Source organism: Staurois parvus, unplaced genomic scaffold (genome assembly GCF_062004578.1).
Source record: "Staurois parvus isolate SC_StPar_1 unplaced genomic scaffold, SC_StPar_1.0 ptg000133l, whole genome shotgun sequence".
Taxonomy (NCBI): domain Eukaryota; kingdom Metazoa; phylum Chordata; class Amphibia; order Anura; family Ranidae; genus Staurois; species Staurois parvus.
In genome coordinates, this window is record NW_028317929.1 from 13340707 (window position 1) to 13364541 (window position 23835).

The 23835-nt window shown below is 44.7% G+C and overlaps 1 protein-coding gene across 3 annotated transcripts in view; it reads left to right on the forward strand.

Annotated features, from left to right (window-relative positions):
* The first annotated feature begins 6139 nt into the window (after positions 1-6139).
* Positions 6140-23835, forward strand: part of FGF1 (fibroblast growth factor 1) — a 136913-nt gene continuing 119217 nt past the window's right edge. Inside the window, exon 1 of one of the 3 annotated variants that reach the window (XM_089673031.1) lies at positions 6140-6311. The gene's annotated coding sequence lies outside the window, so the exon portion shown is untranslated. Of the gene's footprint in view, positions 6312-16828; positions 16936-23015; positions 23166-23835 lie in introns of those variants that run through there. The other 2 variants (XM_089673032.1, XM_089673030.1) reach the window with 2 other exon arrangements.

Consider the following 23835-nt stretch of genomic DNA (forward strand, 5'->3'; position numbering starts at 1 on the left):
GGGAAAATGCCCCAAGAACAAGCAGGAACTGAAGACAGTTGCAGTAGAGGCCTGGCAGAGCATCACCAGGGATGAAACCCAGCGTCTGGTGATGTCTATGCCTTCCAGACTTCAGGCTGTAATTGACTGCAAAGGATTTGCAACCAAGTATTAAAAAGTGAAAGTTTGATTTATGATTATTATTCTATTCCATTACTTTTGGTCCCTTAACAAGTGGGAGGCACATATGAAAACTGTTGTAATTCCTACACCGTTCACCTAATTTGGATGTAAATACCCTCAAATTAAAGCTGACAGTCTGCAGTTAAAGCACATCTTGTTCGTTTAATTTAAAATCCATTGTGGTGGTGTATACAGAAAAAATGTTAGAATTGTGTCGATGTCCCAATATTTATGGACCTGACTGTATGTGCGGTTGACATTCAGAATGATATGGGTGCGAAAATCGCACTGATTTCCCCATCCGCAACCAGCCCATAGCATGCGGGCTAGTGGGAACCTAGTCTTCCGAACTCTGTATAACTAGGCCCACCCTCTTTGCAGTGTATCTTTAGTTTCTATTCCGAGCTAGACATGCTATGATTTTGTTTTACCTATATGATGTTCATCTGTGAAGATCTACTCAAGTTTTTGATTAAAGCATTCTGCGATCAGCAAGATATCATTTAGATTGAGTCACTGTCTGCCACACTGCTAATATTGTAAGTTATAGCTATCTCACCACAACTAGAACAGTGATAGAGATCACACTTGCTCTGCTTAGCTTGAGGACGCAAAACAGGACCTGCATTGGATTGCTTTTAAAATGGTGGTTAAGCAATGGGTTCCAGGCACTCAGGAAGCAAACCTACCACCTCCTGAATGCCTTTTTTTTTTGTTTTGCTTTTTTTCTTTGCCGAATGGGGATTTTGAACGCAACGGATGTGCCACAACCACGAGTCAAGCGTCCATTTTGCAGTTGTGACAGGGCCCCAACTTGAATGTGTGAGTTTGACAGTTGGTGCTTCCTGTAAACTTGACAAGCCCTATAAATTTGCAGCAACACAAAGTTAGGTTTTAGGTGGGCAGTAAAACCGCAGCTCTTCCACTTGTTATCACTACTGTGTGAAAGAGGTCTAAGGTACACCACCTTAAAATGACTTATAAAATCATATTTGATTAATCAAAGCTAGCATTACTGCATGCTCAGGGATGGTGTCAACAGCTGTAGCTGTCAAAAAAGCACTCTTAGCCCTGGTTCACATATATGCAGTTTCCCTGCTGCTGTGCTGCTTGTTCATTTGAATGGGCTGCTGTTTAAACTGACAATGCGGGGAAAAGGTCCCTGCACATTTATAGAAACGTGGCAAACCGCATAATGCAGTGTGGTTTTCAGTGCGTGGGGGTTACATTAGGATTAAAGATAGCCCATGCATCTCCTGAGCAGCTGCACATTTTTCTGTGCAGGTGGTTGCGGCTGCGTGAACAGGTGTAGTCCCAAAGTGAGAACCACTCACACAAGTGTGAACCTAGACAAATCAGTGTTTATAAATAACACTTGTTCAAAAGCGAATATACAAAGTAACATGTTGTTATTTTTGTATAATTCTGTTCATTAACCACTTGCCCTCCTGAGGATTTACCCCCCTTCCTGACCAGGCCATCTTTTGTGTTACGCCGCTGCGTTACTTTAACTGACAATTATGCAGTCATGCAACGTTGAACCCAAATTAAATTTACGTCCTTTTTTTCCCACTAATTGAGCTCTCTTTCAGTGGTATTTGATCGCCTGTGCATTTTTCTTTTTTGCGCTATAAAAAAAATTTTGAGAAAAAAATTGTCTTTTTGCTACTAAACATGTCCAGTAATAAAAATGTTAAAATTTAATTTCGTCATAATTTTAGGCCAAAATGTATTCTGCTGCATGTCTTTGTTACATTAATTTACACGTACCACAAATGGCGGCATAGATATTGGAATTAAATTTTTTTTTTTACTAATAATGGCGGTGATCAGCGACTTATAGCGGGACTGCGGTGGGCATTCTGACAACGGGGGGAACTGATTTGATGTCACTGACATCCCCAGTGCACCAATACAGTGATCAGTGCTAAAAAAAGCACTGACACTGTACTAATGGCACTGGGCAGGAAGGGGTTAATATGAGGGGCGATCAAAGGGTTAACTGTGCGCAGAGAGTGTTTTACTAGGGAGCGATGTCTGTGTGCTTCACTGTAAGCACACTGCTTTGGATGGCTGAGCAGCGTGCTCGATCCGACAGTAAACAAAGCAGTCCTCCTTACCATCGGAGATGCTCGGTAATCACTGGGCGCCAGCAGGTAATCACTAGCCGGGGTTGGGGGGGATTGATAGCCACGAATGGTGGCACAGGTAGGGAGCAAAATATATACGTGATTTTGCACACCCCTGCCGCCCTGTAGCAGTATATCTGCTATAGGGTGGTGGGGAAGCGGTTAATATGCAGATCAAAGGGATGAATTCAGATCTGCAGATCAGCCAGGTAAAGCAATCTGACTAGTAGAAAAAAAAAAAAGTGTTTTTCTTTTCTAAATAAAATATTTTCCTGCTGATTTTTTTCTATTTTATTAACCATTAGCATTTTAAACTTTTATTGTTTTTTTTGTTAATATGTTTACACATTTAACATATATTTACACATTTTCCATTAAAAAATGCAACATTGAAAAAAAACACTTTATTTAATTTTCACACATTTTGTATGCAGTAAAATTATTTATTTTTAAACTAATTTTGCTAAAAAAACAAAGTATGTTTTGCTTAGTTTTGTTGAATTTTATTATCTAAGGATTAAAAAAAAAACATTCTTGTAAGACAATATCAAGAAAAAGCCTTGTTTGTCCTTAGAAAAACAATATATGTATTACCTTGATATCTTAAGTAATGACAAAGGTATTGCCGAATAACCAGGTCCATAGCAGAAGTGTAAAAATTGCTCTGTTCCTTAGGGGGTGAACGGGTGTATGAGGCAAAGTGATTAAAGAAGAACTCCATCAAAAAAAAATGCTCAGTGTCGCAAACGCGCGCATCCGAGATTTTGGTTTCAGACTCCATCTTGCTAAGGGTATCCATTTCTCCCTCATCCTTCTCCTTCCCCCTCCCTTCCTGAGAGGCACAGTGACAGATGTGTGTGTGTTAAGTGTCACAGGCCAGATCCCAGCAGGGAGCCACGTGGTGCCACACTGCCTGGAGAACCTGTGTAGTTTCACACATCGTAAAACAGATAAAGAGCCTTCCCAGAAGTTGAAAGAGATGCTGACCTGATGAACCTAGCACAGCATAGGTGACAGAATTAGATGAACACTTCTCAAATCAATTTTTCCCCTATGTCTCATATCTTGGAATATAAGAGACCTACATAAAAACCGGACCACTCATCAGATGGCCAATGAGCAGACAAACAGTTTGATGGGTCACTCATTTATCTCGGGCCATCAGGGAAGCCGGAACATAGAACTCGCGAACCGTGCCATATATAATTTCATAATTCATATCTAAATAATCCTCAGGCTTATCTGCATAATAAAATACTTGCGGGTAGACTGTCGCTTGTGCAGCTGGAACGTTATGGAACAGTATATGAATTATGAAAGATGTTGGCCCCAGTTTAGGGTCCCGCCTGCCGAGCCCTCCCTGCACAAGGGATTGGTTTGTTACTGCAGAACCACCCCCTGCTGGGAAACTGTAAAACAGGCTGTCAAGCCTAAGGAAAGTAGAATTGAAGACATCTCCCATTTTTCCATCGTAACAGCAGGAGATCAAAGCACCATTCTGCTCTAAAAAAACTTGGATCTGCTTACATCAAAGGCTTACTGGCAAGTAACTTAACCCGCTACATCTTCTCTGTAAATATTTTTATTGCACCTGTTTGACCCTTTTAGTAATAAATCTCTCTTTCTGAAAGTGTTGAACTGTTTCTGTAACTCTTAATTGCAATTTACGAATCCCTGCCTTTAAGGAGATGCTACTGTTTGTTTAACTCTCTGTATAACCGGCCTGTGTCAATGACTGGGTTATGCGGGTGATTATTTCAATTATTATAGTGTTATAGCGATATTGAGAGTTTCCTCTTTCTCTGATCAAAAAGGAGATGGTGGAAGTGTGAAGGGGTTAATTGCGTAACCTGACCCAGTAACAATCGCTCAGGTTGCAGGTACATAGATTGTGGTCCATTTGCTGGAAAATCCTTGTGCAGGGTGCGGCTGGGTGTGGTATTGTTACGCACGTCACATCGCGGTTTGGATCGGCCAGTCCTTTGGTCACGAGTTCGGTGAGAAGGTCTGGGGTCTGACGCCGTGATTGTGACATATTGGATGTCGCGATAGTGAAATTGTCGCATGTTGGTGGCGGCGATCTTGCGATCCATGACACTCAGGAATAGTAAAAACTAAAAAAAAAATGTGTTGGTTGCAGTGCTCAGCTGCCCCTCCAGTGATTCCTTTGCACTACTAAATTTCATCAGTATTTCAGTTTAAATGGTGGCCAGCATTTAACCCACTTCCTGTAAACCAGGGCTGTCATGGGCCAGCACGCCGGGGAGATGTCATCACGTAGCCTGGACAGTACTCCTGGACTGAGTGGCGCTCACATATCAATACTGTTTAGTCCATAAAAAGCTGTCCGGTGTAATTTAGGGTGTGGTTGCCATCATCCCCATTTTTCTAATAGAGAGAATTGAACCTTACATTTGGTGGGATTTTAAAGGCAACCTTAGAGTATATACGAACCAAACAATAATTGTCCAGGCAGAAGAACCTTACATTTGGTGGGATTTTAAAGGCAACCTTAGAGTATATACGAACCAAACAATAATTGTCCAGGCAGAAGAACCTTACATTTGGTGGGATTTTAAAGGCAACCTTCGAGTATATACAAACCAAACAACAATTGTCCAGGCAGAAGAACTGCTCACTTATAAGGGGGACACAGCTTGTTTTCCCAGTAGAGGATTTTTGATTTTGCACATTTATATTTATTCACGGATACATATACAAAAAAATTTTATTTTGTTTTAATCTTGTCTTCACATGACATTACATGCAACAGGGCTCTGCCTGTACAATCAGGGCGTTCAGCCCAAACCACATGCTGCACGTGCACAGATGTTGATCCTAAACCTTTTCTTTCCATTCTCTGGGTCACTTCACCATTAATCCTTTCCCATCTGGAGTACTCACACACATAGACCTATGTTTGACTTGTGGTTCAGACAGAGGCCCCAGAAATACAGCCATATGCATTATCAGAGCATTGTGGTACTCGAATAGCTGATGCACCCCACTATTGCCTACTGTGCATGCTCATAGAAAAACCTAGACTTATTGTAACGTGTCTAAAGAAAATATTTGAACTGTACATACATAATACACACATACACAAAATAAAAACCTATGCACTCAAAGGAGGCCTGTCTAATATTTTTGCATACAACCAGGCAGTGTAATGTATATTATTATAAATCCTGTGCTGTTAGAAGTGTACCCTGGAAAACTCCTACAACAAATCATCAAGTCTCCTCTTTTTTTTTCCCCCACAGCATTTTTATGTAGAGGTGTGTACATTTAAATGATAAGTAGGCCACCGGCAAGATACCAACTATCCTGTAAGACGATAAATGTAAAGAGGATTTATTATATAAAAGCAACCACTTTTTCTGGTAATCATTTTTCAGTTTAAATGCATCTTATTGGTTCAGTTTTACTTATTTAATGTGCAGCAAGCAGGATAAAGTGTCTTGAAGTGACACATCTGATAATAACCTTGAACCACTTTTAAGGCACTCATCCAATCCTGAAAATAGCAGCAGTAGCAACAACACCACACAGAAAAAAACAGATGCAGAGATCATTGTCCATATTTTGCTTGTTCTTCTGTCATGATGCCAAAGTCCCAGATCATCAGAGACTTCACCACAGTCTGCACTGACTGGGAATGTCCAGTGGGAGAATGCTCTGGGCATGCACAAACCAATGCCAAGTGATCTGGAAATATACTATAGCTGTAGTTAGTCTCAATTATTGCGCATTTTATCAGGAAAGATATTTCCTTCTCACAAACCTCGGTTTATGTCAGATTAGTGGATTCGTAGGAAAGAAAAAAGTTTTATGACAAATTACTGCTAAGGGAATAGACCACACATAACATTGACCTAGCCTACGCCCAAAGTTATATACTTCTTTCTATTGGAGATTGGATTATATTCTGTTTTAAAAGCATCCTGTATTTAAAAAAAGCAGTATCAGCACCTCTCCAGACGACCAGAGACGCACAAGCCTGAAACATGCAACTTTGAGGTAAGAGGTAATATATCCTTCTCATACTGTCTTATTTTATAATAATATGGTATCAATGATACATGATATGATATCACTGCCTGTGTGGTTATGGGTATACCAGGATGACTTCTGATTGCTTTTTCTGTAGAGCAGATGGGGCAGCAATAAAAGCAGATTGCAGTCTTCTCAGTCAAACTCTTGTATAAACCTATCTGCTCTCTTTTATATTTGAGCTGCACAGACTGTTTGAAAGGATAAAATGATTGAGAGAGCACAAGAAGCTCTTCTTTCAGATACCTTCCTACATGGGCCATTGGAGAATTGCAGTCTGTTGATGGAGCAGAGGAAGAGGGAGGGTGAAAGGGCTGTGGGGTTGTATCTAGAAACCAATTGCACCAATGACCTTAAACATTCTCTATCATATCTGTATTAAATATGAAAGGCAGATTCTACGCTTAGTATGTTGACATGGTTGTTCTCTCATGTATTTATGGTTGTATGCTGCACCATTCAGTTTATTGTTCTACAACTTGTAGACACACATGGTTGTGCACCATACCACCTTACTGATGGCAACACAGTATAACAAAGATTTAAAAAGTGAAAATACAGGAGAACTGTGGCTATGTACAAGAAACAGAAGGAAGCGTCAAATATCTGATGCCAGGTAAAACCTATTTATAATTTTTGATATACTGTATAGGGAAGGAACAAGTACCTTTTGGTCTTTGCGCTCTTTGTGCTGCTGGGTAGATTTCACACTTTTTCCTGGTTCAATGATACATCAGTAAGTTAGGAAACCTCCACAACATGCAGAGTGAGTATCTAATTCTTCCCACACATAGGGGTGAGTTTCTGAAAGGTAAATAGACTGCTCCAGAGCTCAGTAAACGAGGAGAAGCTTTGTTGACTTCCATCATCCAGTCATGTGCAATCAAAAAATACTTTTTGTTATGTTCCTTGAATGTGATTGGGTATTTTTTGCAAAGTGAAACTTCACCTCATTTACTAAGCTCTGGAGCAATGTGCACCTGCAAAGTGCACAATGCAAATAGCCTTTAGTAAATCCCCTCCATAGTGTTTTTATTGTTTTTTGTCCCTGTTAGTGAGATTCTGCACACAAAGGCAGGCCATAGAAAATGCAATTTTGTTTTCTGCAACCACAGGTGACGGTGGAATCTCTTCCACAGAGATATTGTTTTTTGGAGGGGGGCGCAGGGAGCCATTCCTGCTGGGAGAACACAGGGATTATTGCTAGCAGCTATAGCCACTAGTAATAAATGCCATAGATGGTTAAAATCTTGGCCAGTCCCTGCTAAACCAGACAAGATTCAAACCATCTATGGCCGGCTTTACTGTTCTAGTGACACAATAATAACTCATGGGAATTGCAAACAGTTTGCACCCCCCTCCCTAAACAGACTTCAAAGTACCAACATCCTTGTATACAAATTCTTGAAAACACATTAAGGAGGACTTTAGGGTATTACATCAATTATTATTACTCTTAAACCAATCCTTAATATTCATAACCTTTAATTTTGCATCATAAAATTATAATTACAGAAAAACTGTACATGTCTTTGCTGAACATTCCATTCATGAGGGTGCACGGAATGTTCAGCAAAAATAAGTAAAATTTTTATTCTGTAAACAATCATTTTATGGTGTAAAATTAAAAGTTCTGAATTTTAAGGATTGGTGTAAATTGATAATTTATGTGGTACCCTAAAGTTCTACTTAAAGCTCTCTACGCACTGTTGTGCTAATCTGAAGGCCACATGAAGTTTAGAGGTCTTTATTGACTCTGCAAGTGGCGACTTCTGCGCACTGTGCACTTCAGCATTTGCTGACCCCACTCTGTCATTTTATGTAGCCTACCACTTCATGGCTGAGTTCCTGTTGTTCCCAGTTGCTTCTACTTTGTTATACCACTAACAGTTGACATGGAATACTTTGTAGCAAGTAAATTTCACAGATGCACAGGTGGCAACATATCATGATACTATGCTTGAATTCACTGAGCTCCCCATTCTTTGACAATTGTTTACAAATGTTTGTAGAAGCAGTCTGCATGCCTAGGTGCTTAGTTTTATACACCTGTGGCCATGCACATAATTGGAACACCTGAATCCTATGATTTTGAGGGGTGTCCCAATACTTTTGCCAATATAGTGTATGTTACATTAGGGCAACAGGTTCACTCTGAATGAGCCTTAATTGAGAATGTTTCAGTAGTTTTTATTGCTTTTTCCAAGATATAAACTAGGCACAATTGAGGTACATTATAGCATATTTGTAAACATGTTATTATCCCACATAGGCAATGAAAATTGAATCCTATATTAACAGAACACAAAGTATACACAGCAAGGGACAAGTGTCAAGGTAAATCCCATGATTATTAGATGTATGAACCAATAAGGATAATGTTTCATACAGAACCAATAAGGATTTTAAAAATGGGAAATGGAAACTGTGCGTGCAGTTTATTTGTTGGTGACCTGTACTATATGTTGACAAGGTCTCTGGACCTTCCAGAGTGTAGCACAAATATTTTTGTTTACTGCCCGGCGTATCCTTTAAGAAAAGACTTAAAGCTGGAGAAACAACAGATGCCAGTCATTTTTAGTACTAATCATAGTTGTATGATATTATACAGTATATGATTACTTGGGGGGGGGAGAAGGGAAAGTATAATACCACATCACCAGGTACTGTTTTCTGTCCCTCTTTGGCCCCATTCCCAAATAACTTTCGTCCATGGAAAAAAAGTGACTTTCTCATGTTACATTTGTAGATAATTAATCCAGGAGTCTCACGTTCTTCCAAAGAACTCTGTTTTGTCAATAGGTATACTAGCAATTTTTATATGCAACATTATCCAGGTTATTTTGTTCTTGGGAAGATGTGGGCATACAGTTGTAGATTTCCAAGATCTAGTAAAAGACATTTTGGCTGCAAACAGGAAAAGATGGTTGAGTCTCTTAGATGGTCTCAGACTTCTCAGTATTACTTTTTTCAGAAGAGCAACATTTACATTGTTAGGGACATTAATATTTGTAATGAAATGAATAGGCGTGAAAATTCTCAGCTAGAAATGACTGTGAATTTTGGGCACTGCCACCATTTGATAATCATTAGTTCACAGATGTCTGCCCTGTCCAAAGCAAATAGGAGATGCATCAGGTACATCTTTGTAAGTTTGGTTGGCACCATGTACCACTTTTTTTGCTTTTATCAGGCACACATTTAGGATTCTCTTAGAGATACTTATTATTCTTCTTGTTCAATTCCCTCTCTGTATCTCTCGGTTCATTTCCGTTTTTCATGCTTTCATGTGTGGAAGTAGATCAGTGAAACTAATCAAATTTGAATATAAGGAAGAAATGCCCCCCCTAGAGATCAATGGGTGAATACATCTATGTCCATATAGGTTCATGGTTGCTAAGTCTACAGACGTGTTAATTTAATTATGAAGAAAGTGTGGGGTTTGACATCAGACAAAGGTTTCCAAGGGAGGCATTTCAAATCTACTGTATGGGTGATCAATGCCCATTATTCCTTTTGCAATTGGAGAGTGATAAATCGTATATAAACCTGCAAACCATCCCTGCATGCACCCATGTTCTGCACAATACAGCGTGGGGGCGTGTACATAGTAGAATAATAGGCGTGAAGTGGGCAGGATTGTTGGAGGAATAGGCGGGGCATGAGGTAAGCAGCTCAGGGGGTGGAGCAGTGCCATGAGCTGCATGCAATTTGGAAGGGGAGCGGGGTGCTGAGAGTGGAGAGCCCGTCAGCCTGGTAAGCTGAGCATGGGGCACTTATGTCCAGGGAGGGGGGAAAGGGCAGCCATCATCATATCTAGTCTGTGGACAGGTCACAGCAGGGAGCAGAAATACTGTCTGTGTTCAGCCAGACAAGGTATTCTTCTAGTTCTCTCCACTCACCCCATTGGTATATGAGTGGAGTTATATGGAGCTTTGATACCAGGGCTAGCCTATCCTGTCTGATGTGGGGGCGCAGTAAAAAATGGCAGAGGATGGGAGGTCAACAGAGCAATGTATAGGGGCTCAGAAGGGCAGAGGATAGGGTCAGTAGTTTGCAGAGCAGTGTACAGAGGCTATTCGTTCATAAGGCAGTTGTCACGTACCTGATGGGAGACTGAAATGACGAGGTCGGCCTCACTTGTGTCACTAACCCTTACCCCGCTGGAGTTGAAACAAAGGGAGTCTAGGACCCAAGGGAACAAGAGCGCCAGTAGTTGTTTGCAGCTCTTGCAGATGATGACCTTGGAAGGCTGATGATCCTCTGATTTTGGCACAGTAGTAGTAGGCAGAGCAGGTTTTGTAGATTTCCAGGCGTGCAACAGAGCAAGGCAGATAGTGAGGACAAGAGACAGGAGCAGTGTCATGGGATAGCCAGGGTCATCAACAGTCGGGCAGCACGGTACAGAATCAGAAGGAAAAGCCAAGGTCAGGAGCAGAGCAGAAGTCAGGAACCAGTATCAATCAGGAGAGCAATCAGAGTCAAGTGAGGAACAAGCCGGGTCAGCAACAAAGGAATCACACAGGAACAAGCAGGACACGGGGGAGCTGAAGACCAGTCAGCACTGAACATGAGCAGAGGCACTCCTTAAATAGGCCGTCTGGCGCCAAACTTCGCCGTGCGTGTGCGCACAACCGGCAATTCTTCTGTGGGAATTCCTATGCGTATGCGCATTTCCGATCGCGATTCTTCTTGCCGGAAATCCCTTACAGCAGTGGACAGGGTCAGCAGGACAGAGGACAGCAGGGTGGAGGACAGGGGTTAGCCAGATGGTTGAAAGAGGTCACTTCTGGCAGGGCACTCCTTAAAGCTCCTACTCCCCTCCCTGCACACATTGTGCAAATCATGGTTGTGTGTAAAAGAATCTGAACTCCGCTATGTGCTGTGTGGGGGAAGGAGCTCTGCTGCCTGTGCCCAGGCTGTGTGCAGTGCAGGGATAGGAGAAGGAACTCCACAGTGGGGCTGCACAATATTTCACTCACAAATATGTTTGTATGCGCACAACCCAATATGTTTGTAGGGCACAACCCAAGAAAAGCAGCATTTTTATGCTTGAACACATGCATTTATTTTATAGCCCATCCTCGTGTTTTTATGCAGGAATTTTCTGCCAGGAATCTGTTCATACATCAGTACTGTGTGTAAATAACCTTGGGCTACATTCACATGGCCATAACATGGCTGTAAAAACTGTACTGAACATTTGGCAAGGAACAAAAGTTTCTGCATAAATGATTCAGAAATAATTCAATTTTTTTAATGCATAAAAATTGTCATGTTCATTTTCACAATTGTATATGTGCATATGTATGTCCTCAGATGCAGATTTCCAGTTACGGATGTGAACGCAGTGCATGTTTACACACCTTTGTGAACATCTCTATTTAAAACAATGCAGCTGCAAGTAGATCCATTAAAAAAAGGCTCCCAATGCATTTGTGGGTATGGAAATAAAAGCTATTAGAAGAATTTTGAGCTTCATTCACTTTTTTCAACACCCTGCTATTATTTTGAACACAACTGTATACGTGATTTGCATTTCCGGGTAGGGGGCTCTCTCCTGTCAGCATGGACATGCTGCTTTGTATATCTCTGCACAGCAGAAAGATACAAAGCAGCATGTCTCCCTAGTAAAACACAGCACACAATGTAAAACACACACAGCACACAGTTAACCCTTTGATCGCCCCAGGTGTTAACCCCTTCCTGCCCAGTGTCATTAATACAGTGATCAGTGCTAATAAGGAGCACTAATACAGTGATCAGTGCTAATAAAGAGCACTGACACTGTACTAGTGTCACTGGGGATGTCAGTGGCCGTTAGTTCCCATCCAGTGTCAGAATGCCCGCCGCAGTCCCAGTATAAGTTACTGATTACTAGTAGAGATGAGCGAATTATTCAAAAATTCGATTCGGCTGATTCGGCGAATTCGCGGAATAAATTCGATTCGAGTCAAATATATTCGCTGCGAATTTAACTTATAAAAAGGGTGTTTCTAGGCTTCAGAGAGCCTTTATATTAGTGCAGAACACTGTACCTTTAATTTAAATGCCCTTGGAGTCTGCTGGGGAAGAGAAATAATACTGCCAGTCAGTATGACATGCAGATGAGTGCCGTCGATCTTAGAATCACCGCACACTTCACTCATTTGGGCAGTCACGGGGCCAAAACCAGAGTGTGGAGCCACAGTGTGGCGGTGGAAGCAGCAGCAATGGGAGGGCATACAGCACCCTATGAAAAAATGGAACCCACCAGCAGTGTGAGAAGACCTGAAAGTGGCACATGGCAGAGTGTGGCGATGGAGACAGCAGCAATGGGAGGCCGTACAGGGACCCATGACACACTCTGGACCTGGCAGCAGCATGAGGAGGCGGTACAGGGGCCCATGACAGATTACGGGCCTGGCAGCAGCATGAGGAGTCGGTACAGGGGCCCATGGCAGATTACGGGCCTGGCAGCAGCAATGGGAGGCCGTACAGGGACCCATGACACACTCTGGACCTGGCAGCAGCATGAGGAGGCGGTACAGGGGCCCATGACAGATTACGGGCCTGGCAGCAGCATGAGGAGTCGGTACGGGGGCCCATGGCAGATTACGGGCCTAGCAGCAGCAATGGGACACCCGTAATCTGCCAGCACCCTATAACAAAATGGAACCCACCAGCAGTGTGAGGAGACCTGAAAGTGGCACATGGCAGAGTGTGGCGATGGAGACAGCAGCAATGGGAGGCCGTACAGGGACCCATGACACACTCTGGACCTGGCAGCAGCATGAGGAGGCGGTACAGGGGCCCATGACAGATTACGGGCCTGGCAGCAGCATGAGGAGTCGGTACGGGGGCCCATGGCAGATTACGGGCCTGGCAGCAGCAATGGGAGGCCGTACAGGGACCCATGACACACTCTGGACCTGGCAGCAGCATGAGGAGGCGGTACAGGGGCCCATGACAGATTACGGACCTGGCAGCAGCATGAGGAGTTGGTACGGGGGCCCATGGCAGATTACGGGCCTGGCAGCAGCAATGGGAGGCCATACAGCACCCTATGACAAAATGGAACCCACCAGCAGTGTGAGGAGACCTGAAAGTGGCACATGGCAGAGTGTGGCGATGGAGACAGCAGCAATGGGAGGCCGTACAGGGACCCATGACACACTCTGGACCTGGCAGCAGCATGAGGAGGCGGTACAGGGGCCCATGACAGATTACGGGCCTGGCAGCAGCATGAGGAGTCGGTACGGGGGCCCATGGCAGATTACGGGCCTGGCAGCAGCAATGGGAGGCCGTACAGGGACCCATGACACACTCTGGACCTGGCAGCAGCATGAGGAGGCGGTACAGGGGCCCATGACAGATTACGGGCCTGGCAGCAGCATGAGGAGTCGGTACGGGGGCCCATGGCAGATTACGGGCCTGGCAGCAGCAATGGGAGGCCGTACAGGGACCCATGACACACTCTGGACCTGGCAGCAGCATGAGGAGGCGGTACAGGGGCCCATGACCGATTACGGGCCTGGCAGCAGCATGAGGAGTCGGTACGGGGGCCCATGGCAGATTACGGGCCTGGCGGCAGCAATGGGAGGCCCGTAATCTGCCAGCACCCTATGACAAAATGGAACCCACCAGCAGTGTGAGGAGACCTGAAAGTGGCACATGGCAGAGTGTGGCGATGGAGACAGCAGCAATGGGAGGCCGTACAGGGACCCATGACACACTCTGGACCTGGCAGCAGCAAGAGGAGGCGGTACAGGGGCCCATGGCAGAGTGGCGAAGCGTAAGCAGCTTAAATTGAAGGCCATACAGAGGCCTATGTTAAAAATAATAACATGTTTGGGGCATGATTCATGGCGGATTTAGTCAGTTGTGTCAGGAACTAGTGGTTTGAAATCCAGACTAATCCACGCCTGATTCATTTTCACAAACGTGAGTCTCTCCACACTTTGGGTGGACAGTCGTGTCCTCCGCGGAGTTACAATACCTCCTGCCGCACTAAACACGCGCTCTGATGCCACGCTACTGGCCGGGCATGACAGCCTTTCAAGGGCAAATTCAGCTAGTTGGGGCCAAAGGTCAAGTTTCGTTGCCCAGTAGTCAAGGGGATTGTCTACCTCGGTTGGCAGGGTGCTGTCCAAGTAGGCCCAAGCCTGTTGTTTGAGGTCCTGCTCCAGGTCCACCTGATGCTGCTGCTGCTGCGGCTGGTTAGTAGTTTCCTCACTGCGCTGGTGAAGAAAGCTACTCATCATCGACTGCAGACTGAGGCAGCCGCTGCTGGTTGAGCTGCCACTGCTCCTACCACCCCACCCCTCCCCTGCTGCCATGGCAGCGGAACGCGAGCGCACAGGGCCAACAGTGTCTGAGGATGGACGTTGGCGCAGAAAGGCAGAGACCAACTGACTACATAGGTGGTTTTTATAGTACGTTATTTTGGCCTCCCTCTCAGCAGGTGTGAAAAAGGCCACCTTTTTTGAACGGTAGCGAGGGTCCAACAAGGTGGACAGCCAAAAGTTATCCCTCTGTCTGATGGTTATTATTCGGCTGTCGCTACGCAAGCAACCGAGCATGCTATGGGCCATTTGTGCCAAGGAATGCGAGGGACTCCCTGCCTCCATCTCCACAGCATACTGCCACGGTGCGTCTGGGTCCTCTGTCTCCTCCTCCACGGTTGTGTCTGACGTACCCACCGACCGTTGGCTGTAGGTGTCAGAGGTGACCTGGGAAGAGGAAGACGACCGAGCCAACCAATCGATGACGGCAGGGTTGTCGGTGGAGACACGACCGCTGGATGACACCGGGAGCACTGGCCTCTGGCTGCGACTAGTGCTGCCTCGACCCCTTCCTCTGCTGCAACGTCTGCTCGCTCCTGAAACATTGCCTCCTCTGCCACTCCTCTGCGTGTTGTCTGACATACTATTTAATTCAACGATTCTGTGTCCCTGAGTAACGATTCTGTGTCCCTGAGTAACAATTCTGTGTCCCTGAGTAACGATTCTGTGTCCCTGAGTAACAATTCTGTGTCCCTGAGTAACGATTCTGTGTCCCTGAGTAACGATTCTGTGTCCCTCAGTAACGATTCTGTGTCCCTCAGTAACGATTCTGTGTCCCTGAGTAACGATTCTGTGTCCCTGAGTAACGATTCTGTGTCCCTGAGTAACGATTCTGTGTCCCTGAGTAACAATTCTGTGTCTGTCCCTGAGTAACAATTCTGTGTCTGTCCCTGAGTAACGATTCTGTGTCCCTGAGTAACGATTCTGTGTCCCTGAGTAACGACTCTGTGTCCCTGAGTAACGACTCTGTGTCCCTGAGTAACGACTCTGTGTCCCTGAGTAACGACTCTGTGTCCCTGAGTAACGATTCTGTGTCCCTCAGTAACAATTCTGTGTCCCTGAGTAACAATTCTGTGTCCCTGAGTAACGATTCTGTGTCCCTAAGTAACGATTCTGTGGCCCTAAAGTCTCTGTGGCCCTAACTCTGTCCCTAATACACAGAGGTCTGTCTCTCTTGAATGACCGGAGGCTAATGGAGAATTCTAAGATGGCCGCGATTTATAGCTCCACCATTACACAGTGCTGGCTGGCTGGCTGCTGATTGGCTAATGCGATCACATGTCATGAATGAATGCATTATGGGTCAGCGCGCCTTGTCTGCGCGCCTTCCCAGAGATCCCCGCTCCGTCGCCACGCATGTCGCCACCATTTTTGGGAAAATTCGATTCGTGCATCCGAAGTTTGCTAATTTTCGGATTCGGCGCGAATCGAATATTTCCTACTCTTCTAAACGAATTCCACTTCATCATGTTCGATTCGCTCATCTCTAATTACTAGTATTAAAAAAATTTAAAAGTATATATATACCGCCATTTGTAGACGCTATACAACTTTACCCAAACCAACTAATATACAGTACAGTATAAGTACATGAAGAAATTGTATTAAATTTTTTTTTATTGGATGTCTTTTATAGCAAAAAGTCAAAAATATTGTTTTTTTTTCATAATTGTTGTTTTTTTGCTTGTTTATAGCGCAACAAATAAAACCCACAGAGGTGATCAAATACCACCGAAAGAAAGCTCTATTTGTGGGGGGAAAAATTACATAAACTTAACTTATTTACAGCGTTGCATGACCGCCCAATTGTAAAGTAATGCAATGCCGTATCGCAAAAAATGGCCTGGCCAGGAAGGGGGGTAAATCCTCTGGAGGGCAAGTGGTTAGACAATATATGCTCATCCCAGAGTTCAAATTATAAAGTCTCATTAGAAAAAATCCTCATTGTGACCTGTATGAAAATAAAACTTTAATGCATTTTACCTTTGCATATCAGCTGTAATTGGTATAAAGAGTCATAACCTTTCATTCATGAGGAGATAAAGCCCACACAGGATTCAGTAGAAACATGTTTTATCAAATTCCAGCAGCTGCCTAGTCACTTCCTTGTGCGTACAAGATTCTCATTGCATCTGCAGATCTCTTCATCGGAATGCAAGGCAGTCATAACCAGGATCTACAGTACTTAAAATAACACAGCAACGATACCAAAATGGGAGCCCTGATGTAACAGCAAGTTGTGAAGATGGCATGTGGTCCAGTTGCAGGTACTTCTTGTTAGTTCCTAATGAAAACCTTTTTCAAGTTACCTTTTTAAAATAAGTGATAGCAACTCTTTTTTTTTTATTTTCCTCCCCTGTGCTCGTCGCTCATACTGTTCCTCAGTTTCCTGACTTTAGATATGTGGGTGCCCCACCTTTGCTTGCCGGGACCTATGGAGTCTCACCAGAGTCTCCACTTTTTACAAGTTCCCATTTTGAACTAACTACAAGCTTACCTGTGGCACACACAGGTAGTCCGAGAAAAACAGAATCAAAGCCAAATCCTGGGAGCCACTGTTAATTATTACTCTGGAGTGTGAAGGCGGTGGTGGTATGAGGAGAGAGCACAGTAGAGGAAAATAAAAAACCCAGCAAGAACATGTAAAGCTGACCATAGAAGGATTGAAGATGGATTGATCCATCCATGGCCGTTCCTTTTTGAGAGAAATCCAGTTAATTATCGACTTCTCTTGTACAGGACTCATTCGCTTTCACTTGATCGGCACCTGCAGCCAATATAAAAAATACGCTGTTCTGCTTATAGATATACCAGAAACTCTCATTTCCAACTGCAGCAGTCCTATATTGTGAACCTAAACGCACAAAAAATAAATAACCATATGAACCGTGCATAATATGTACACACAACAATAAAGCATAATATAAATCAGTCCCAAAACAGTGAAAAAAAGTGCAGAATGCTGCTGTTCAACTCTTAACTTCATATCTTGATTGATAACTGTTCCCACAATGCAACAAGTGATCTATGGTATAAATACCATCTCCAAAATGGTGGATTTTGCACTTCCTGAAGACTATGATTGAAACGCATCGAGGTTTGATGACGTAACTTCCATTGACGTCACATCCGCCCTGTGGAACGCACGCCACTCAGAGAAGCAACCACTACAGCAGCTTCTATTTTTTAATTACAACAGCAATAAGGTTGAGTACACCAAGTGCCAGGCAACAGGCACGTTTTTTGTGAGTGTAATTTTTTTGTCATTTCCCCATAATAAAGGTATTAAACAGTTTTACACTACGGGATGTCCCCTTCTCTTTCTTTATATATGGTGATGTATTACATACCCTGCCTGTGGAGGTGAGGAGAAAATTGGAACTTGTCTATTATCAGTCACGGATCACTCCAAGGATAGGTGGTCACAAATTGCAACAACCGGTTTACTGGGATAGTCCCACGAGCATGAATGACCATTCTAGAGATAGGTGGTCATTGGATGATGGTGAGTGTCAGTCCATGTGGGGCACTATTTTGAGCACAGTGGAGCAGTTGTGTTGTGGGAAGAGTTCACAATCAAGATATGAAATTAAGATTTGAACACCAGCACTTTGCACTTATGTCACTGTTTTGGGACTGAATTATATTATACTTTATTGTTGTATGCACATATTATGCGTGGTCCATATGGTTATTTATTTTTATTTTTTGTACCTGCAGACAACAGGCTGCAGCACAGATTTGTGTATTCTGACAGTGGAGCAGTCCCAGCTGTCCCTTGCTTGGGTGGATGGGGGAATCCGTTTGTATTCCCTTGATCTGCCCACTGATTGACTTAAGCAAGTATGGCCATGTGACGGAGGGTAGGCAGGACAGAACACACAAAGCGGATGGCAAACACACAAAGCTTTATTGAGACAAAAGGACAGTCACGCAATGGAGGGATTGCAGGGAGGGTGACCTCGCCAGTAGGGGGAATAGTAAGATGAGGGCCAAAACACTTGTAGTCCAGCCCCAAGGGCAAGTTAAAGTCTCTGTAGCAGTTTGTAATCCAACAGTGAGGCAGAGAAACAGTTCAGGCATAACAGGGGAAGCATGTACTCACGGATCCAACAGGGTGCCCGGACTCCCAGGGGACAATATAGTATTACACAGGTACCTGCTGGAGTCCGGAGTATGCGTGTGGTCTCTCCCTTAGCTGGGGTCTCAGGCAGGGCTGGCGTGCGGTTCCCCCCCCCCCGGCTGGGGTCTCAGGCAGGGCTGGCATGCGGTCTCCCCCTTGGCTGGGGTCTCGGGCAGGGCTGGCGTTCGGTCTTCCCCCTGGCTGGGGTCTCAGGCAGGGCTGGCGTGTGGTCTCCCCCTTGCCTGGGGTCTCAGGCAGGGCTAGCGTGTGGTCTCCCACTTGGCTGGGGTCTCAGGCAGGACTAGTGTGCAGTCTCCCCCTTATCCTTGGGGTCTTGGCAGAGTTTAGCCACGAGGGTCCTGCCACAGCTGGGCTCCCTCGATGGCTGCGCAGCAGAAGAGGATGATCGGGAAGAGCCCAGCACCGGTCTCTTAAACCGGTGTAGGATGCTTCCCGGTTGCCCTGGCAACCAGGGGCGTGCCATGGGCAGCGTGCCTCGTTGCTCAGCAATGAGGCTCGACTTCAAAGAGCCGAGGCAGGACGAGAGATAGCAGGGGGTCGGTCATCCTGAAAGGGGGGAAGTGGTTAACGAAGTTTGGGCTAGAATACACAAATGACAGAGAAGAAATTGTTAACAAAGTTTGGGCTAGAATACACAAACGACAGAGAGGAAACTGTCTAAGGAAGTTTGGGCTAGAATACACAAACAACAGAGAGGAAATTGTCTAAAGAAGTTTGGGTTGGAAGGCATTATTGCAGGGGAGGAAAGGCATTAATTAAATTTGGGAACATTTGGCAGGATGACAGGGGGGAAATACATTGATTGAAGTTGGGAACATTTGGCACAAGAACGTAAGGAATTAATTAAGGATGTACTTCATTTGGGCGCAAGGAATTAAGTATGGGATTAAGGAAGAAATGAATAATTGGGGCTGGCAGAGCACCTATATTGTGACAGGCCAGCTTAAAATATGACTGAAGGCAAACTTCTTTTTAGTTTTGGATAGAGAGAGGAGGGATTAGACCCCCTGTCAGGTTTTTATAGCTGTCTGTGCCCCTGTTAGAGAGATTCACCCTCTCTATTTGTCATGTTTACCATTATCACTGAAAGTGAAGGTAAATGAAAATCCCACATTTTGGGTTGTCGTCACTAATAGAAAAAAAAAAGTAATAGAAGGGAAATACTCTGATGGGGACACTAGTTCTGGTGACCTGGGGGTTCCCAAGAGACTCCTTTAATTTGCTGGGATTTCCTCTCACTTTCTATTTGGCTATAGAACAGGAAGTGAAGAGAAATCTCCACAATAGGACACAAAAAAAAATCTGACAGGGGTTAAAACCCTCCTTTTCTCTATCCAAAATGTTTACAAAAATGTTAAAAAGTTTTGCCTATAGTTCTACTTTTATTCCTGCCATCAGCACCCCATTTTTCAAAAAAGACTGGCTTTAACTACTTGCCGACCGCAGATAGCCGAATGACGGCTACACTGCGGCCGGCCAGTTCTGGGTGGGCGTCATATGACGTCCTCCCAGATTGCGCTCTCCTGCGCGCCCCTGGGGGTGCGCCCCCGGCGATCTCCGTGATCGCTGTGTCCTACACACACAGCTGATCACGTAATGTAGTAAAAGGCCAATCACAGCGGCCTTTTACCACGTGATCAGCCGTGTCCAATGACACGCTGATCACCGGGAAATGCAATTGCCGGTTCTCGGCTGCACTTTCCTCATCTGACAGCGTGAGGAAAGTACTGCCGAGAACCGGCAGTTATTAGAGCAGGGATCGGCACCGATCATCAGGGCACTGATGATCAGTGCCCTGCTGATCGGTGCCCAGCAGTGCCACCCACAAGTTCCGCCCACCTGTGTCCAGAAGTGCGCCCACTAACTCCTCCCACCTGTGCCCAGCAGTGCACCCACCTGTGCCCAGCAGTGCGCCCATTAGCTCCGCCCACCTGTGCCCAGCAGTGCATCCACCTGTGCACAGCAGTGCACCCACCTGTGCCACCCAGCAGTGTCACACAAGTGTGCCCAGAAGTGCCACCTACCTGTGCCCAGCAGTGCCACCCACCTGTGCCCACCCACCTGTGCCCACCAGTGCCCATCAGTGCAGCCCAGCAGTGCTGCCAGTCAATAGCACTAGTCTGTGCCCAGCAGTTGTGCCAGTCAGTGCCCAGCAGTGCCGCCAGTCAGTGCCCAGCAGTGCCACCAGTCAGTGCCACCTATCAGTGCTGTCTATCAGTACCCATCATCAGTGTCGCCTATCAGTGCCGCCTATCTGTGACACCTCATTAGTGCTGCCTATCAGTGCTGCCTATCAGTGCCCTTCAGTGCTGCCTATCAGTGCCCATCAGTGCTGCCTCATCAACGCACATCAGTGAAGGAGAAAAATTACCTGTTTGAAAAATTTTATAATAGAAACAAAGCAACTTTTTTTTTTTTCAAATTTTTTGCAATTTTTTTGTTTATAGCGCAAAAAGTAAAGCGGCCAGCGGCGATTAAATACCACCAAAAAAAAGCTCTATTTGTGAGAAAAAGATGATAAAAATTTCATATGGGTAAAATCTTGCATGACTGCGCAATTGTCAATCAAAGTGTGACAGCGCTGAAAGCTGAAAATTGGCCTGGTAAAGAAGGGGGTATAAGTAGGCAAGTGGTTAATATTATGTTGACGGGGTTTACACTAGCAGCAGAACTTGTCACTTCTCAGAAATTACCACTTTAATCAGCCACAGAACCTGTGTAATTATTATGTTTTTTAAAGGGATGAGGTGGCAACCCTAGTTGCATTTGGTGTTGGAACTACCTCAATGAATGCAACAGAGGGGATAATATTTGCTGCAGCATAGGTACCCATCTGACTGCCTTTGCAGCTTAACCACTTCTTGACTGAGCTATAGAGGAATGACGGCTACAGTGCGGTTGTCCAGTTTTTGGAGGGCGTCATATGACGTCCTCTCAGAACGTGCCCCCAGCAGCATGTACCTAGTGCTCTCTGTGATCACTGTTTCCTTTGGACACAGCTGATCACATGAAACGGTAAAGGGCCAATAACAGCAGCCTTTTACCACGTGATCAGCTGTGTCCAATCACAGCTGATCCCCATGTAAATACACTTTCCGGTTAACAGCAGTACTTTCCTCATGCTGTCACAGCGTGAGAAAAATACTGCCGAAAACCGGCAACTGTGAATCAGTGCCCCGATTATCAGTGCAGTCCCGAAAGTGCCCATCAGTGCCGCCCACCAGTGCCTTACAGCTGCTCATAAGTGCCCAGCAGTGCTGCCAATCTGTGCCCATCCGTTCTGCCATTATGTGCCAGTCAGTGCCCTTCAGTGCTGCCTATTAGTGCCCATCAGTGCCGCCTATCAGTGCCCATCATTGCTGCCTATCAGTGCCACATATCAGTGCAGCCTCATCAGTGCCTCCTCATCAATGCCCACCAGTGCCGCATCATCAGTGCAGCCTATCACTGCTGCCTATCAGTGCCCATCAGTGCAGCCTCATCAACGCATATCAGTAAGGAGAAAAATTACCTGTTTCCAAAATTTTATAATAGAAACAAAAACTTTTTTTTTCTTCAAAATTGTCGGTCTTTTTCCGTTTATAGTACAAAAAAATTAAAATCCTAGTGGTGATTAGATACCACCAAAAGAAAGCATGTGAAAAAAAACTCTAAAAATTTCATATGGGTACAGTGTTGCATGACCGCACAATTGTCAAAGTGCAGCAGCACTGAAAGCTGAAAAATTGGCCTGAGCAGAAAGAGGGTAAAAGTGCCCGGTAGGCAAGTGGTTAAGAGGAGGCCAGCTGGGGGTGCTAAAAATGAGGCTCAACTGTGTGTTTTTACTGCCACCCACCAAAAGTTGATATAGGGGAGATAATTTTTGCAGCCACCACAGCATGTGTACACAAACATCTAATTGCCTTTGCAACCTAAGGGGGCAGCCTGGGAATGGTAAAGACGCTGCTCAACTGCGTGGTTTTACTGCCCCCCCCTCCAACCACAAGTGTAAATGAGCACTTTAACTATCAGCTTTGGAAATACATTTTGTCAAATATGACAGACTATTATTCTTTTTTGTCTGCAGCACTTTTGTGGCTGAGCGGTGAGCATGAAATGATTGCATGCCCATTCTCAGCCTGCAGCTCTTTTTACACAGCTGTGATGCTGAAACTAAAAGGCTAGACCTTCCATAGAAGTGCCAGACTCTGGTTCTGCAGCGTGACATGCCAGCAAGCACAGAACATAGGTTAGATTTGCTGACAGCACTGCCCCACCCCCTTCTTTCATCCTGTCTGCCTTGCGTCAAGATAGGACCCCTCCCCGAATCTTTGTATCTTCAGCACTAAGAGCATCTCAGCTGTGGTGCCACAGGTAGGTCCTCTGTACTGCTATGGTTAATAATACATAAGCTATGCAGTTAAGGAAATTGTTTCTATAGGGCGTGGCTGTTTTTTAAACGGAAGTAAGTGCTGTGACGATGTATACCTTCCACGCTGTCTGTGTTGAAAACCATTTACACGTAAAGGTAGATGTTTACTTTTAGGTTCGGTTTATAGGATGTGTTGAACATGATTCTTGAAACTCATTTTATGCTGCTTGATGATTTTCTTTGGTCCATCATTAAGACTATTCTGCCTTGCTGGTAATCTACATTTAATTATATTTCTCAGTAGAATCTAAAATATTAGCGCATTAAAAAGGTGTAAACATTAGCAATTATTGTACAAAAAGGATTTATTATTATTGATGTGGCCCAGCACTTCTACCGTTTTTTCTTTTCCTCATTTTCCCCATTAATCTATATAGTCATTAAAGCTGAACTCTAGGGCAAACAAAAAACCTCCCTTTCAGTCTACCTGTGCCTGCACTGCAGGGGTTAAATGCTCATTTAGGTCTAGGGGACAGGAAAAGTGCTTTTACTTACCCGGTACTCTAGCAATGTGGTCGGAGCCTACAGGAACAAACCAGTCCCCACAGCCTCTGTTCTGCTGCACACAGGGCTTCTGACATCACCACGGACAATGCAGAGTCCATAGCCTTA